The sequence below is a fragment of the Oncorhynchus nerka genome, linkage group LG11 (genome assembly GCF_034236695.1).
Source record: "Oncorhynchus nerka isolate Pitt River linkage group LG11, Oner_Uvic_2.0, whole genome shotgun sequence".
NCBI lineage: Eukaryota > Metazoa > Chordata > Actinopteri > Salmoniformes > Salmonidae > Oncorhynchus > Oncorhynchus nerka.
The window spans coordinates 10,801,209-10,816,779 of NC_088406.1; positions in this window are offsets into that span (position 1 = coordinate 10,801,209).

Consider the following 15,571-nt stretch of genomic DNA (forward strand, 5'->3'; position numbering starts at 1 on the left):
TCTTTTTTTCAGTACATTCATGTCAATTTCAATAGTATTGACAGCATTATTTTTGCTTTTTAGTTTCTTTCTCCACTGTCACAGCTTTCTCATCACTCATTTCAAGGCTCACCTTCCTCTCCTTTACTTCTTTACTGACCTGTTCTAATACGCAATTGATCATTTATGGATTTTAGCAGGTGAGTTTCCGCTCGTACCGTACCAGGTGGTGAAAAGCATAAATCATCGGTACCTGTCGAGGAATCTCATCGTTTTCTCTTGGAGTTTGGCTCTCCAATTCTTCCTCGGTTCCTCTCCGACATGTTTTGGCCTTGACTGAGGTAGTAATATTTATCAATAAACTTCTGTAGCCTTATACGTTTTGTGGGGTTATTATCCAGCTTGACTGTTATTGAGAAAACAGATCAGTGTATTGCTTCTATTTAGCCAGATTTAGTGATATTGAATATTACAATTTCTCATGAGGCGTTCTACAGCACCATCTTCCTGCTAGACAGTGAGGAGTTTATTTCCTAGTCGAGCAAGTTTACATGGCTGATGATTGTGTATTATCGTTAGCTGTGGTCCACATCTGCTGTTACATATCCTGTACTTAGAGTTAGAGAGTTGTATTTCAATAGTTTACAATAGATCCCCCCCCCACTTTCCTTAAAATGTACAGAGAGAGAGAGAGAGAGAGAGAGAGAGAGAGAGAGAGAGAGAGAGAGCACATCGCTACAACACTGTATATAGACATATGGCATTTGAAATGTCTTTAATATTTTGGAACGTCTGTGAGTGTAATGTTTACTGTTCATTTTTATTGTTTATTATTCATTTGACATGTTTTGGCAATGTTAACATATGTTTCCCATGCCAATAAAGCCCTTGAATTGAATTGAGAGAGAGAAGAAAGAGAGAGAGAAGAGAGACAGAGAGAGATATTCAACTCCTGAGATTCAGCCCACGTTTTGTAGGAGACACAGCCTAAATGGTATTCTGAAGAAGAGGGTGTGGCTTTACCACACATCATAGAGCTAACTATAATTACTGATCTCGGATCTAATACCATTGAATCCAAGTGTTCCAACTATATGGCTCTCACAATCCATTAACGTTAGATTAATGATTACTTCAGGAAGAAGGTAAAGTGCTGCATGTTAAAAGTGTTTTTTGTGTGTTGGAACTGGGTGTGTGTGTGTGTGTGTGTGTGTGTGTGTGTGTGTGTGTGTGTGTGTGTGTGTGTGTGTGTGTGTGTGTGTGTGTGTGTGTGTGTGTGTTGGAACGGGGCGTGTGTGTGCGTGTGTGTGTTGGAACAGGGCGTGTGTGTGTGTGTTGGAACTGGGCGTGTGTGTGTGTTGGAACTGGGCGTGTGTGTGTGTGTGTGTGTGTGTGTGTGTGTGTGTGTGTGTGTGTGTGTGTGTGTGTGTGTGTGTGTGTGTGTTGGAACAAGGCCAGTAGAGGTCTATGTTAACAGTCAGAGGACACGTCTGAACAGAATCTCAACCAGTCAGTCAGTCATTCTGGGAAGGTTGGGTCAAAGCAGGGAGTTACTAGAGCCATGACAGCTGACCACTCTCTGGCTTGTCATTACACTGACAGACTGTACCAGACACAACAGGACAGATGGGGTGCTCTGTGTCATGGCATGTTTGTCATAACCGAAAGGTTGCAAGTTCATATCCCGAGCTGACAAGGTACAAATCTGTCGTTCTGCCCCTGAACAGGCAGCTAACCCACTGTTCTTAGGCCGTCATTGAAAATAAGAATTTGTTCTTAACTGACTTGCCTAGTTAAATAAAGGTAAAATAAAAAATAAAATAAAAAATACTACAACAGGTTGAGAATGGGTGATATTGCTGTCTAGTGTCTATACACAATGATGAGAAAACAACAGTTGCTGTATGCTTAGAGAAAGGAGGCAAACTCTGTGGCTTCTGGCTCTGTGGCTTCTGGCTCTGTGGCTTCTGGCTCTGTGGCTTCCAGTTCTGTGGCTTCAAGCACAGATCAATCTCTGTGGCTTCATTGAAGTTAGGAGACAGATCAACCCTTGTGGCTTCAAGCCAGTTAGGATAAAGATTGAGCTCTGTGGCTTCGAGCTCTATGGCTTCTAGCCAGTCAGGTGACAGATCAAGTTCTGTGGCTTCAAGCCAATTAGATTTAGCAGAAATACTCATAATAAACATTTTAAAAAGATACAAGTGTTATTCACAGAATTAAAGATAGACTTCTCCTTAATGCAACCGCTGTGTCATATTTCAACAAAAACTTTACGGAAAAAGCATAATCTGAGAATGGTGCTCAGAGCCCAATCCAGCCAGAGAAATATGCGCCATGCTGGAGTCATCAGAAATGAGAAATAACACTATAAATATTCACTTACCTTTGATGATCTTCATCAGAAGGCACTCCCAGGAATCCCAGTTCGACAATAAATTACTGATTTGTTCCATAAAGTCCATCATTTATGTCCAAATAGCCACTTGTTGTTAGCGTGTTCAGCCCAATAATCCATCTTCATGAGGCGTGCGCACTTCGTCCAGACAAAAACTCAAAAAGTTACGTTGTAGAAACTCTGTCGGGAGCGCGCATCACGAGCCTGATACACTCTGCCAGACAGACCACTGACTCAAACAGGTCTCATGAGCCCCTCCTTTATAACAGAAGCCTGAAACAAGTTTCTAAAGATGGTTGACATCTAGTGGAAGCCCTAGGAAGTGCAACTTGACTCCATAGACACTGTGGATTCGGTAGGCCAAGCTTTGAAAAACTACAAACCTCAGATTTTCCACATCCTGGTTGGATTTCTTTCAGGTTTTCACCTGCCATATGAGTTCTGTTATACTCACAGACATCATTCAAACAGTTTTAGAAACTTCAAGAGTGTTTTCTATCCAATACTAATAATAATATATTAGCATATATTAGCATCTTGGACAGAGTAGGAGGCAGTTCACTCTGGGCACGCTATTCATCCAAAAGTGAAAATGCTGCTCCCTATCCCAAAAAGGTTAACTTCTTGCGTCGAGCCATCCCGGATCCGGGATCGTGACTACAGCCTCAAGCCCATTACCATAACGCAACGTTAACTATTCATGAAAATCGCAATTGAAATGAAATAAATATGCTAGCTCTCAAGCTTAGCCTTTTGTTAACCTCTTAAGCCCACCCGACACGCAGGCGTGCCATCTAGCCATCTGGAAATGCAAATGCGCTACGCTAAATGCTAATAGCACTCGTTAAAACTCAAACGTTCATTAAAACACACATGCAGGGTACTGAATTAAAGCTACACTCGTTGTGAATCCAGCCAACAAGTCAGATTTTTAAAATGCTTTTCGGCGAAAGCATGAGAAGCTATTATCTGATAGCATGCAACACCCCGAAATACCTGAAGGGGACGTAAACAAAATAATTCGCATAGCTACACAAAACGCAGAAATAAAATATAAAACATTCATTACCTTTGACGAGCTTCTTTGTTGGCACTCCTAGATGTCCCATAAACATCACTATTGGGTCTTTTTTTCCGATTAAATCGGTCCATATATACCCTAAATATCGATCTATGAAAAGTGTGTGATCTAGGAAAAAACATTGTTTTAAAACGCAACGTCATTTTTTTAAATTAAAAAAGTCGACGATAAACTTTCACAAAACACTTCGAAATACTTTTGTAATCCAACTTTAGGTATTAGTAAACGTTAATAATCTATCAAATTGATCACGGGGCGATGTGTATTCAATAGCTCCACATCTTCAAATCATGGTCGGAAATTTCTCTTCCAAAACATCCTGTCGGAGACCGGAAGGAATGGGCTCTCTCTTACTCGTTTGACCAAGAAACAAAGCCCAGGCAATTGACAAGACTGGCGACATCGTGTGGAAGCTGTAGGACTTGCAATCTCAGCCCCATGTAATTTGCTTTCCCATAGACAATACATGCAAGTGGCACATTGATATTTTTTCCAGTTTTCGGTGATCAGTTTTTCTTGCGCTTTTCGATGAAACACACGTTCTGTTATAGTCACAGCCGTGATTTAACCAGTTTTAGAAACGTCAGAGTGTTTTCTATCCACACATACTAATCATATGCATATACTATATTCCTGGCATGAGTAGCAGGACGTTAAAATGTTGCACGATTTTTAACAGAATGTTCGAAAAAGTAAGGGGTAGGCTTAAGTGGTTTTAACAACACTGTCATCTCAGATTTTCAAAATATGCTTCTCAACCATAGCAAAACAAGCATTTGTGTAACAGTATTGATAGCTAGCATAGCATTTAGCGTTAGCATTCAGCGGGCAACATTTTCACAAAAACCAGTAAAGCATTCAAATAAAATCATTTACCTTTGAAGAACTTCAGATGTTTTCAATGAGGAGAGTCTCAGTTAGATAGCAAATGTTCCGTTTTTCCTGAAAGATTATTTGTTTAGGAGAAATCGCTCCGTTTTGTTCATCACGTTTAGCTACGAAAAAAACCTGTATCCAGGAGTGTAATTCCATTCGCAAGCTCATTAGCATAACACAACGTTAACTATTCATGAAAATCGCAAATGAAATGAAATAAATGTGCTAGCTCTCAAGCTTAGCCTTTTGTTAACAACACTGTCATCTCAGATTTTCAAAATATGCTTCTCAACCATAGCAAAACAAGCATTTGTGTAACAGTATTGATAGCTAGCGTTAGCATTTAGCATTAGCATTCAGCAGGCAACATTTTCACAAAAACCAGAAAAGCATTCAAATAAATTAATTTACCTTTGAAGAACTTTGGATGTTTTCAATTAGGAGACTCTCAGTTAGATAGCAAATGTTCAGTTTTTCCTGAAAGATTATTTGTTTAGGAGAAATCGCTCCGTTTGGTGCGTCACGTTTGGCTACCAAAAAAAAACGAAAATTCAGTCATCAAAACGCCAAACTTTTTTCCAAATGAACTCCATAATATCGACTGAAACATGGTAAACGTTGTTTAGAATCAATCCTCAAGGTGTTTTTCACATATCTCTTCGATTATATATCGTTCGTGGAAGTCTCCTCTCTCCCCTGAATCACATGGATGAATGCGTGCAGCTTGGGGATTACGCAGCAATTTCGACAAAGGACACCGGGCGGACACCTGGTAAATGTAGTCTCTTATGGCCTATCTTCCAATGATATGCCTACAAATACGTCACAATGCTGCAGACACCTTGGGCAAACGGCAGAAAGCGTAGGTTCGTTCAGGGCACATTCACAGCCATATAAGGAGACAATGGAAAACAGAGCCTCAAAAATTCTGCTCATTTCCTGTTTGAAGTTTCATCTTGGTTTCGCCTGTAGCATCAGTTCTGTGGCACTCACAGATAATATCTTTGCAGTTTTGGAAACGTCAGAGTGTTTTCTTTCCAAAGCTGTCAATTATATGCATAGTCAAGCATCTTTTTGTGACAAAATATTGCGCTTAAAACGGGCACGTTTTTTTATCCAATAATGAAATAGCGCCCCCATAGCTTCAAGAGGTTTTAAACAGGTCAACATTCATGAGGCCGCGGAGCCAGACGGATTACCAGGACGTGTACTCAGAGCATGCACTGACCAATTGGCAAGTGTCTTCACTGACATTTTCCACCTCTCCCTGTCTGACTCTGTAATACCAACATGTTTCAAGCAGACCACCATAGTCCCTGTGCCCAATAACACTAAGGTAGCCTGTCTAAATGACTACGGGTCGTAGCACTCACGTCTGTAGCCATGAAGTGCTTTGAAAGGCTGGTCATGGCTCACATCAACACCATTATCCCAGAAACCATAGACCCACTCCAATTTGCATACCGCCCCAACAGATCCACAGATGACGCAATCTCTGTTGACACCTGGACAAAAGGAACACCTATGTGAGAATGCTATTCCTTGACTACATCTCAGCGTTCAACACCACAGTGCCCTCAAAGCTCATCACTAAGCTAAGGAACCTGGGACTAAACACCTCCCTCTGCAACTAGATCCTGGACATCCTGACGGGAAGCCCACCGGTGATGAGGGTAGGCAACAACACATCTGCCACGCTGATCCTCAACACGTGGGCCCCTTAGGGGTGCGTGCTCAGTCCCCTACTTTAATCCCTGCTCACTCATGACATGACATCATTAAGTTTGCCGATGACACAACAGTTGTAGGCCTGATCACCGACAATGATGAGACAGCATATAGGGAGGGGGTCAGAGACCTGACCGTGTGGTGCAAGGTTAACAACCTCTCCCTCAACGTGATCAAGACAAAGGAGATGATTGTGGACTACAGGAAAAGGAGCACCGAGCACGCCCCCATTCTCATAGACGGGGCTGTAGTGGAGCAGGTTGAGAGCTTCAAGTTCCTTGGTGTCCACATCACCAACAAACTATCATGGTCCAAGCACACCAACGCAGTCGTGAAGAGGGCACGACAAACCTATTTTCCCTCAGGATACTGAAAAGATTTGGCATGGGTCGTCAGATCCTCAAAAGGTTCTACAGCTGCACCATTGAGAGCATCCTCACGGGTTGCATCACTGCCTTGTATGGCAATGCTCGGCCTTCTACCGCAAGGCACTACAGAGGTTAGTGCGTACGGTCCAGTACTTCACTGGGGCCAAGCTTCCTGCCATCCAGGACCTATATACCAGGCGGTGTCAGAGGAAGGCCCTAAAAATTGTAAAGGACTCCAGCCACCCTAGTCATAGACTGTTCTCTCTTCTACTGCACGGCAAGAGGTACCGGAGTGCCAAGTCAAGGTTGGAAGATTCTAAACAGCTTCTCTGCTCAAGCCATGAGACTCCTGAACATCTAAACAAATGGCTACCCAGACTATGTGCATTGCCCCACCCCCTTCTACGCTGCTGCTACTCTCTGTACTATGTTTGCATAGTCACTTTAATAACTCTACCAACATGTACATATTACCTCAATTACCTCGACTAACAGGTGCCCTCGCACATTGACTCTGTACTGGTACCCCCTGTAAATAGCCTCCACATTGACCCTGTACTGGTACCCCTCTATATAGCCACAACATTGACTCTGTACTGCTACCCCCTGTATATAGCCTCTACATTGACTCTGCACTGGTACCCTCTGTATATAGCCTCCACATTGACTCTGTACTGGTACCCCATGTATATAGCCTCCACATTGACTCTGTACGGTTAGCCCCTGTATATAGCCTCCACATTGACTCTGTACGGTTAGCCCCTGTATATAGCCTCCACATAGACTCTGTACTGGTACCCCCTGTATATAGCCTCCACATTGACTCTGTACTGGTACCCCCTGTATATAGCCTCCACATTGACTCTGTACTGGTACCCCTGTATATAGCCTCCACATTGACTCTGTACTGGTACCCCCTGTATATAGCCTCCACATTGACTCTGTACTGGTATCCCCTGTATTTAGTCTCCACATTGACTCTGTACCGTAATACCCTGTATATAGCCTCCACATTGACTCTGTACCGTAATACCCTGTATATAACCTCTACATTGACTCTGTACCGTAATACCCTGTATATAGCCTCCACATAGACTCTGTATTGGTACCCCCTGTATATAGCCTCCACATTGACTCTGTACTGGTACCCCCTGTATATAGCCTCCACATTGACTCTGTACTGGTATCCCCTGTATTTAGTCTCCACATTGACTCTGTACCGTAATACCCTGTATATAGCCTCCACATTGACTCTGTACTGGTACCACCTGTATATAGCCTCCACATTGACTCTGTACGGTTAGCCCCTGTATATAGCCTCCACATTGACTCTGTACGGTTAGCCCCTGTATATAGCCTCCACATAGACTCTGTACTGGTACCCCCTGTATATAGCCTCCACATTGACTCTGTACTGGTACCCCTGTATATAGCCTCCACATTGACTCTGTACTGGTACCCCTTGTATATAGCCTCCACATTGACTCTGTACTGGTATCCCCTGTATTTAGTCTCCACATTGACTCTGTACCGTAATACCCTGTATATAGCCTCCACATTGACTCTGTACCGTAATACCCTGTATATAACCTCTACATTGACTCTGTACCGTAATACCCTGTATATAGCCTCCACATAGACTCTGTATTGGTACCCCCTGTATATAGCCTCCACATTGACTCTGTACTGGTACCCCCTGTATATAGCCTCCACATTGACTCTGTACTGGTATCCCCTGTATTTAGTCTCCACATTGACTCTGTACCGTAATACCCTGTATATAGCCTCCACATTGACTCTGTACTGGTACCACCTGTATATAGCCTCCACATTGACTCTGTACTGGTACCCCCTGTATATAGCCTCCACATTGACTCTGTACCGTAATACCCTGTATATAGCCTCCACATTGACTCTGAACCGTAATAACCTGTATATAGCCTCCACATTGACTCTGTACCGTAATACCCTGTATATAGCCTTCACATTGTTATTTCACTGCTGTTCTTTAATTATTTCTTACTTTTATTTCTTACTTTTTTGTGGGTATTTTCTTAAAACTGCACTGTTGGTTAGGGCTTGTAAGTAAGCATTTCACTGTAAGGTCTACCTACACCTGTTGTATTCGGTGCATGTGACAAATAAACTTTGATTTGATTTGAGATCAAGCTCTGTGGCTTTTAGCTCTGTGGCTTCTAGCTCTGTGGCTTCTAGCTCTGTGGCTTCTAGCCAGTTAGGTGACAGATCAAGCTATGTGGCTTCTAGCTCTGTGGCTTCAAGCCAGTTAGATGACAAGTGTATATGTAGTGTGTAAGATACTGCATGCCAAATTTAAACATTGGACAATAGCTAACACACTGAGCAAATATATCAAAATAAAATAAAATGGCATCACTTCCCAAAATGCATGCAAAATGCATGCATGCACACACACACACACACACACACACACACACACACACACACACACACACACACACACACACACACACACACACACACACACACACACACACACACAGCAATAGTAAATCAAACAGAAGGCCGGTGAGAGAGTAAACAAAAGTGTTTCCGTGAGCTGGTCAGGAAACAGGATATCTATTCTATAAAAAGAAAAAAAGGTCCAATCAAAAGAGCTTTCAGTCGTTGGCAGCCAGACACACTGAACCAACTGAACTGACACTGGAAGTGGTATGCCAGCAGCATACATAGGCTGTATTTACACAGGCAGCCCAATTCTGATCTTTTGCCTAATTATTTGTCTTTTGATAAATCAGATCAGATCTTTTGCCAATTATTGGGCAAAAGATCAGAATAAGGCTTCCAGTGTAAACGTAGCCAGGATGCCTGAAATAAAGTAACTGGGTTGAAGCCATTCCTGAGGTTAGGAATGTTACATTATGAGTAATGATGTAACAGACCATTATCTCCTATATGAGTCAGCTTTTTACTAGAGCTCTCCTAATGCGTGATTTACTGACAGTATCATGCTTTAAATCAAAAACCCATTTTATTTGGCTAATAACCGGGTGCCTTGTATTGATCCATGAGGACAACGGGTTTAAAAGGTGAAAAAAGTATATGGACACCTGCTCGTCCAACATCTCATTCCAAACCAAAATCATGGGCATTAATATGGAGTTGCCCCCCCTTTGCTGCTATAACAGCCTCCACTCTTCTGGGAAGGCTTTCCACTAGATGTTGGAACATTGCTGCTATAACAGCCTCCTCTCGTCTGGGAAGGCTTTCCACTAGATATTGGAACATTGCTGCTATAACAGCCTCCTCTCTTCTGGGAAGGCTTTCCACTAGATGTTGGAACATTGCTGCTATAACAGCCTCCTCTCTTCTGGGAAGGCTTTCCACTAGATGTTGGAACATTGCTGCTGGGACATTGCTGCTGCTGGCTGAATGGACTGCTTCCATTCAGCCACAAGAGTATTAGTGAGGTCGGGCACTGATGTTGGGCGATTAGTCCTGGATCACAGTCGGCATTCCAATTCATCCCAAAGGTGTTCAATGGGGTGGGGTCAGGGCAGTCAAGTTCTTCCACAACAATCTCGACAAACCATTTCTGTATTGGCCTCGCTTTGTGCACAGGGGCACGGCCATGCTGAAACAGGAAAGGGCCTTCTCCAAACTGTTGCCACAAAGTTGAAACCCTAGAATGTCATTGTATGCTGTAGCGTTAAGATTTCCCTTCACTGAAATGAAGGGGCCTAGCCCAAACCATGAAAAACAGCCCCAGGCCATTATTCCTCTTCCACCAAACTTTACAGTTGGCACTATGCATTGGGGAAGGTAGCATTCTCCTTGCATCACCAAACCCAGATTTGGCTGTCAGACTGCCAGAAGGTGCAGCGTGATTCATCACACCAGAGAATGTGTTTCCACTGCTCCAAAGTCCAACGGCAGCGAGCTTTACACAACTCCAGCCAACGCTTGGCATTGCGCATGGTGATCTTAGGCTTGTGTGTGGCTGCTCGGCCATGGAAAACCCATTTCACAAAGCTTCCGATGAACAGTTCTTGTGCTGACTGCTTCCAGAGGCAGTTTGGAACTTGGTAGTGAGTGTGAAAAACGAGGACAGGAGAGTTTTACGTGCTGAAGTACTTCAGCACTCGGCAGTCCCATTCTGTGAGCTTGTGTGGCCTTACCACTTCACAGTTGAGCCGTTGTTGCTCCTAGACGATTCCACTTCACAATTAGAGCACTTACAGTTGACCGGTGCAGCTCTAGCAAAACAAAAACTTAACGAACTGACATGTTGGAAAGGTGACATCCTTTGACGGTGCCATGTTGAAAGTCACTGAGCTCTTCAGTAAGGCTACTGCCAATGATTGTCTTTGGAGATTGCATGGCTGGCTGCTCGATTGTATACACCTGGTTGAAATAGCCGGATCCACTAATTTGTAGGGGGTTTCCACATTCCACATACCGTATATATAGTAGAGGTCGACCGATTAATCGGATTGGCCAATTAATTAGGTTGTTTTCATAACAATCGGAAGTTTTCATACCAATCGGAAATTGGTATTTTTGGGCGCCGATTAAAAAAAAAATTATACCTTTATTTAACTAGTCAAGTCAGTTAAGAACATTTTTTTTTTTCAATGATGGCCTAGGAACGGTGGGTTAACTGCCTTGTTCAGGGGCAGAACGACAGATTTTCACCTTGTCAGCTTGGGGGATCCAATCTTGCAACCTTACAGTTAACTAGTCCAACGCAATAACCACCTGCCTCTCTCTCATTGCACTCCACAAGGAGACTGCCTGTTACGCAAATGCAGTAAGCCAAGGTAAATTGCTAGCATTAAACTTATCTTATAAAAAGCAATCAGTCATAATCACTAGTTAACTACACATGGTTGATGATATTACTAGATATTATCTAGCGTGTCCTGCGTTGCATATAATCTGACTGAGCATACAAGCATACAAGTATCTAAGTATCTGACTGAGTGATGGTAGGCAGAAGTAGGTGCGTAAACATTGATTCAAACAGCACTTTCGTGTGTTTTGCCAGCACTTTGTTTTTGCATTATTTAAACCAAATTGAACATGTTTCATTATTTATTTGAGGCTAAATTGATTTTATTGATGTATTATATTAAGTTAAAATAAGTGTTCATTCAGTATTGTTGTAATTGTCATTATTACAAATAAATAAATACAAATCGTCCGATTAATCAATATCGGCTTTTTTGGTCCTCCAATAATCGGTATCTGCGTTGAAAAATCATAATCGGTCGACCTCTAATATATAGTGTATAACACTGATCTGATTGATCAACTCAGCTTTTGCCTCAAGATGACTACAGCCACTGAGTTTGACACAGAGGTGGAGATGTTTCCTAGCCACCGTGCTTCTACACCTGCATTGCTTGCTGTTTGGGGATTTAGGCTGGATTTCTGTACAGCACTTTGAGATATCAGCTGATGTACGAAGGGCTATATAAATACATTTGATTTGAGATGTTCAACAGTGAACAGAATTCAACGTTTGTTGTTCCTCACTGTGTTACATCTCATTGTTTCCCAAATGGTGGATCTTGCTAGTGTGTTGGGCTAGGTCCTGTCCTGTTAGGTCCTGTCCTGTTAGGTCCTGTCCTGTTAAGTCCTGTCCTGTTAGGTCCTGTCCTGTTAGGTCCTGTCCTGCTAGGTCCTGTCCTGTTAGGTCCTGTCCTGTTAGGTCCTGTCCTGTTAGGTCCTGTCCTGTTAGGTCATGTCCTGTTAGGTCCTGTCCTGTTAGGTCCTGGTCCTGTCCTGTTAGGTCCTGTCCTGTTAGGTCCTGTCCTGTTAGGTCCTGTCCTGTTAGGTCCTGTCCTGTTAGGTCCTGTCCTGCTAGGTCCTGTCCTGTTAGGTCCTGTCCTGTTAGGTCCTGTCCTGTTAGGTCCTGTCCTGTTAGGTCCTGTCCTGTTAGGTGCTTCTGTTTCCAGTCAGATGGGTCACGGTGACATTCAACAGTACTTTCGGTGAGTCAAAGCTCAAAACAGTTTGGGGACTGTTTGAACTAGCCGTTCTGTTTCTACTTTAAATTCAAGGTTCTGTGATTATCACATGAACACAGCCGGGCTGTGTCCCCAGCAGACAGACACAGGCTGCTCCTTAATGAACGCTGCTGTGCCACCTCACATCGTATATCCGCTGGGACAAAGTGCCATATTTCACCAGGCCTGTCCAGACAATAATTACCCTCTGGGGTCCCACTGCTTGTCCTCTGGAGACACACAAACACTGGGGTTCACTGCCTGCCTGTTTGTCCTCTGAAGACACACAAACACTGGAGTTCACTGCCTGCCTGTTTGTCCTCTGGAGACACACAAACACTGGGGTTCACTGCCTGCCTGTATGTCCTCTGGACACACACAAACACACACACAAACACACACACACACACTGGGGTTCACTGCCTGCCTGTTTGTCCTCTGGAGACACACAAACACACACACACTGGGGTTCACTACCTGCCTGTTTGTCCTCTGGAGACACACAAACACACACACAAACACTGGGGTTCACTGCCTGCCTGTTTGTCCTCTGGAGAGAGACAACTTTGTTACCCATGCCTCCCTCCCTCTACCTCCCTTCTTGCCCCCCTGCTGTCCATCTTCTGTCTACCATCTCCCCACACCCTCACCAACACCCCACCTTGCCATTCTCTTACTGTCACCCAGGGAAAGCTGACAGTGCCAGAAAAAGGAGGAGGGAAGGAAGAAAAAGAAGGGTGTGGAAAGGAGTAATGAGGTGGAGGAATGGAGGAATCAAACGAGACGGGAGAAGAAAAGAGAGAGGAGACAGACGGAAGGGAGGAAGAGAGGAGGAGGGAGGGGAGACAGACGGAAGGGAGGAAGAGAGGAGGAGGGAGAGGAGACAGACGGAAGGGAGGAAGAGAGGAGGAGGGAGAGGGGACAGAGGGAAGGGAGGAAGAGAGGAGGAGGGAGAGGAGACAGAGGGAAGGGAGGAAGAGAGGAGGAGGGAGAGGAGACAGAGGGAAGGGAGGAAGAGAGGAGGAGGGAGAGGAGACAGAGGGAAGAGAGGAAAAGAGGAGGAGGGAGAGGAGACAGAGGGAAGGGAGGAAGAGAGGAGGAGGGAGAGGAGACAGAGGGGAGGGAGGAAGAGAGGAGGAGGGAGAGGAGACAGAGGGAAGGGAGGAAGAGAGGAGACAGAGGGAAGGGAGGAAGAGAGGAGGGGGAGAGGAGACAGAGGGACGGGAGGAAGAGAGGAGGAGGAGAGGGAGACAGAGGGAAGGGAGGAAGAGAGGAGGAGGGAGAGGAGACAGAGGGAAGGGAGGAAGAGAGGAGGAGGGAGAGGAGACAGAGGGAAGGGAGAAAGAGAGGAGGAGGGAGAGGAGACAGAGGGAAGGGAGGAAGAGAGGAGGAGGGAGAGGAGACAGAGGTACGAGGGGAAGAGAGGACAAGGGAGAGGAGACAGAAGAGGAAATAGAGGAGGAGGGAGAGGAGAAGGAGAAAAGAGAGGAAGAGGGAGAGGAGAAGGAGGAAAGAGAGGAAGAGGGAGAGGAGACAGAGGAAAGAGAGGAAGAGGGAGAGGAGACAGAGAAAAGAGAGGAAGAGAGGAGGAAGGAGAGGAGACAGAATAGGAAATAGAGGAGGGAGAGGAGAAGGATAAAAGAGAGGAAGAGGGAGAGGAGAAGGAGGAAAGAGATGAAGAGGGAGAGGAGAAGGATAAAAGATAGGAAGAGGGAGAGGAGAAGTAGGAAAGAGATGAAGAGGGAGAGGAGAAGGATAAAAGAGAGGAAGAGGGAGAGGAGAAGAGGGAAAGAGAGGAAGAGGGAGAGACAGAGGAAAGGGAGGAGGGAGAGGAGAAACAATATGACAGGATATTAGGCGTTCGTGCTTCAGCACGTTATCTTTCAAGACTTCTATTGTCTGTCCAGCCCAGAGATTTCCTATTTGAGCACTATAGCTTTTCTGCCAACCACACAGTCCAGTACACACACCTGGAAGAACCCACATACGCAAACACACTCCTCTCTATGACAACCAATATTAAATATCACAATAACAACCACCTGTTTGCATAATATTTCTAGTGCCCCCGCCCACACACAGATTTCCAATCAACAATACCAATCACACAGCTAGCCAGGAAATCAAAGTCTGTTTCTATTCATATGACCAGTTCGGTGAAATCTGTTGGCTTCCTGTGCCCTTCCACCACAGAAACCTGGGGTCCTGGCGATATGATGTCAACACTCCTACCACAGAAACATAAACCTGGGGTCCTGGTGACAGGATGTCAACACTCCTACCACAGAAACATAAACCTGGGGTCCTGGTGACAGGATGTCAACACTCCTACCACAGAAACATAAACCTGGGGTCCTGGTGACAGGATGTCAACACTCCTACCACAGAAACATAAACCTGGGGTCCTGGTGACAGGATGTCAACACTCCTACCACAGAAAAATAAACCTGGGGTCCTGGCGACAGGATGTCAACACTCCTACCACAGAAACATAAACCTGGGGTCCTGGTGACAGGATGTCAACACTCCCACCACAGAAACATAAACCTGGGGTCCTGGCGACAGGATGTCAACACTCCTACCACGGAAACATAAACCTGGGGTCCTGGTGACAGGATGTCAACACTCCCACCACAGAAACATAAACCTGGGGTCCTGGTGACAGGATGTCAACACTCCTACCACAGAAACATAAACCTGGGGTCCTGGTGACAGGATGTCAACACTCCCACCACAGAAACATAAACCGGGGGTCCTGGCGACAGGATGTCAACACTCCCAGCATCAATAACTCCAGTCCCTTTGTCTCCCACACAAAGGATGCCTTTGGAAACGCCAAGAAGGAGAGAAAAAGGTGCCACTCTTTATTCGTCCCTCGTTCCCAGCTGTTCTAAAAGGAAAGTCAACAGGCTGCAGGGAAAGAGGTGGAACTGTAAGGGTTTGAATAGATCTCTGCAGGACAACGCTTCAGTGTCAGTGCCATTCACATACATAACAGCCATAAGCTGGATAAACAGTGCAGTACAATACAACACAACCAATTGAATTATTGCTAATTGGTGGAAGCAGAAAATAAAGTTACTCTAAACCTTCGATCCACTACGTCAGATCTTTGTCACGGCGAGTTTGAGAAAAGGCCAAGACAAGATGAGTT